The 3527-nt window shown below is 32.1% G+C and overlaps 1 pseudogene; it reads right to left on the bottom strand.

The window, feature by feature from the left end:
* Positions 1–497, bottom strand: part of LOC101984648 — a 1280-nt pseudogene extending 783 nt beyond the window's left edge.
* Positions 498–3527: the final 3030 nt, after the last annotated feature.

The following is a 3527-nucleotide window of genomic DNA, read 5'->3' as shown; positions in this document are numbered from 1 at the left end:
TTATTATTGGATACATATGATTGGCATAAAGCCAATGATCCAATGATGTCTTCACTAATCCAATGCATGTAAGTCTGTTCATGATGTTGGAGTAATGGAGTGTCTTACAGATGATCCCATAATGTTCATAGGACATTGACACAATAGTACCATCTCACCCCCTCTAAAGAAGTGTCCAAAGAAAGTCTGACATGTACACCCTCCAAAGAAGTGTACAAAGAAAATCTGACTTTTTTCCTTAAGGAAGTCTGTGATCATCTTATATTTAGTGACTGTGGAAAGACAAAGGTCAAAGAACAAGAGATTGCTCAACAGGAAATACATAGGAGAGTGAAGATGAAGTTCAATGATGATAATGGCTATAATAAATATTTTGCCCACGTGGTGATTAATTCAAGTGAGGAAAATATCTCTAAGAAGAAGGCCTGGAGGTCCCAAGACTCACAATACCCAAGAATAATGAATTCAGATACCTCAGATTGGTTTAGTTCTTCCATTTAGTTCAGTTCCAAATTAATCTAAAGGAAAATATACAGTACTAGATTCTGTGAACATCAGAGGATATTTATTAAAAGAATTTCTCTAACTGTTCTGATGGAAGTGATTGATCTTGAATATTTGCGTATACCCTTCCCTGTAAGTCATACATGGTATGTCCTAGAATCCTTACTCTCATTTATTTACACAGATTATTTTTTGTATATGGGTATAAGAAGAAATGTATGCTTATGATTCTGGCCATTGACAAAATGGCATATTTTTCTGAAATACAGCTGAAATGTAACAATGTAAAATATAGAACTATTTTAGTAAAATATAGATTTTACATGTTCAAAGTAGATTTTTGACACAGTTGCTTCAAGATGAAACACAATGGAAAACGACCATACTTTGTAAGGATGTGATACAACTATATATAAAACAACAAGGAAATCTTGAGAGAAAAGTAACCAAGTCGGGTGCAGTCAACAGTATATTTGAAACTGAGCACATAATCTTCTTTTTTGAATTTCTCATATCACATCTGTATCATCTTATCATTAAGTAAACAGGTTAGAGTGGTGATAGACACTCCAAATGAGGAACTGTAATCAATTTGATACTGTATATGTGAAATAAATGTGATTTTTTTAAAAAAAAATCTTTGGTAGTCACATGATATAAACTTAAAATATTAGAATAGCTCTTTAGCTAATCTTAACAATTATATGATTAATGAATGCATGAATAAATAATTTAGCAATAATTAGAGGTAGTAGTACTAGTTGATAAAATTGTCAACATTGTTTCACAATGACAGCAGTTATTTGCATATGAAAGTTGAAAAGTAAGATATTTAGCTACCTGTGATAAAGTCATGACTATTGGAAAGAAATGTTCTCTGATCATGACTTTCAAAGGTTCTAAACTCTGTACAAAAATGCTGAAAAACATAAAGGATACATAATTACAGTGTATCAGGAAGCCTAGTGTTCAGAAAGCTCATTTGGGAGTTGGAGAGATGGCTTTGTAGTTAAAAGCACTGGTTGATCTTCCAGAAAAGAGGACCTGAGTTAAACTTTCAGAACCCACATGCCAGCTTATAATCATTTAGCCAAATGTAATTTAGACAGAGTATACACAGTTTAACATTCAATTTCTATTGAAAAGAAAATAGTCTCTTAGAAACTGAAATCTGGAAGTCATTTCTGAAATCTAGAGTTAAATGCAAACGAGAATGGGGTAAAAATCAGGGACTGAACAGGTTTCAAGTTACTTCCAAGTGAGTAGACGCTGAGTATCTGAAGCAGCAGCAACCTATCTTCTCTGTTCCAGAGTACAATGTCTCCATCATTTCTATGTGTTTGTAATTTCTTTTTACTGACTTTCACGTTCCTTAGACTGAAAAATTATAACTTTAAAAGAGGTGTATGTCGCCTATGTTCACCAATGGAAGATATTTTTGGCTATTCAGGGTAAATGATATATACAGGTTCATTAAGATCCTTATAGTTGACTTTCAAACATGTCCAATATAACAAAGGTAAATCTTTATTCCAAAAGAACGCATTTCTAAACACTAAAGGCATAAAATCTAGCTTGACAAAAGGAATCAAACCAGGAATATCCAAATGAAAAAAATCACTGTCTTCTCAGAACATATTCATATTTTAAAATTGCTTCTTTCAGAATCATATGAAAATCAACTCTGTGTCCCTGTCAACCTCTCTGACTTCGATATTCCAGTTACGTTTAGCAAGTGTGTGGCTAATTATCACAACATCAGGAGTGTGCCAGCATGCATAGCATGTATTCTTTAACATTATCCCCTTTTCTTCTGTGATTTTACCCAATTTCTTGAGTTATTTCCACAATCATAATTTTCTCCCAATTCTCTCTTCTCTCTCTTTGTCCATCTCCCTCTCTCTCCTATATATTAATAATTAATTGTTAATTATCTGAAAATTTCTTATTATACTTATCTCTGTGCCTGCAAAAATTATTTTACTCTCTGAAAACTATGCATCACAGTTGCTCACAATCATTGAGTCTTCATCCAAATCACCCAAAAGATAGTCTTACCTAAACAAAATATTCTTCCTGATGCTTATAAATATCACGCATTCCAAGACAGTTTGATGTTTCTGAAATCTCTGTGGGAGTTAATGTCCTTCTTATTAATATTTGTGGTAAAATCAATTAAAACATTGAAGAATTATCTTAAATATCCTAGAGAAGGGGATTAGGAAGAAATAAAACTGTGTATAGATAACATTTTTATCATGAAGACGTAATACCTGACCAATTGTTTTTGCATGATCAGTCACTGTTCTTAGTAATAACAATGACTCCAAAACTGTTTCATAATAAGGTAAAACAACCATTTTCTGCTGTGCCAAGGATTTGTGAAAATGTTTAGGCTATATTAGAGCAGAGTAGCCTCATGGGAAGGAAATTTTTTTTCTATCTATATCATATTCCTTTGAGACCTTGCAGATTCAGAATTGAGAATATCAGCAGGCAGTGCATCTATCTGATGTTAAAGTCAAGGAAAGTAGAGTGCGGATAGGAAACAATCATGACAATGGTTAAGCATGAATTTAAAACATTTCTTTCTTTAACATTTCTAAACAGCTAATATATTAAAAGACTGAAGTGTTATTTCTCTAAATATGCTACATGACTTTTATCAAAAAAAGCAGATGACTATCTTTGCAGACTGCTCCATTTAACTGGTCATCAGTATTTTCAGTCATGCTTGTATGAAAAAAGTCAGAGAGGAACAGAAAAACTATTCCCATCTCAAATGCTTCTGTGCTAATAAAAACAATTTCTGTGTGTAACATTCCAATTTTAAAAAATATTCATGGGCTGGTTATAAAGATCAACAGTCAATCACTTGTTTCAGTGTGTGCCCTGCTGAAATAATTATAAAAAGAACAACTAAATTATTAATATTAATACAATTTAGGATATTAAATTATTAAGATTATCCTAAATAACATTAATAAGAGTATTATTGATAAATAATACTGATATATAAGATC

This window comes from Microtus ochrogaster, unplaced genomic scaffold (assembly GCF_000317375.1).
Source record: "Microtus ochrogaster isolate Prairie Vole_2 unplaced genomic scaffold, MicOch1.0 UNK221, whole genome shotgun sequence".
Taxonomy (NCBI): domain Eukaryota; kingdom Metazoa; phylum Chordata; class Mammalia; order Rodentia; family Cricetidae; genus Microtus; species Microtus ochrogaster.
This window is presented reverse-complemented; position numbering and strand designations above follow the sequence as displayed.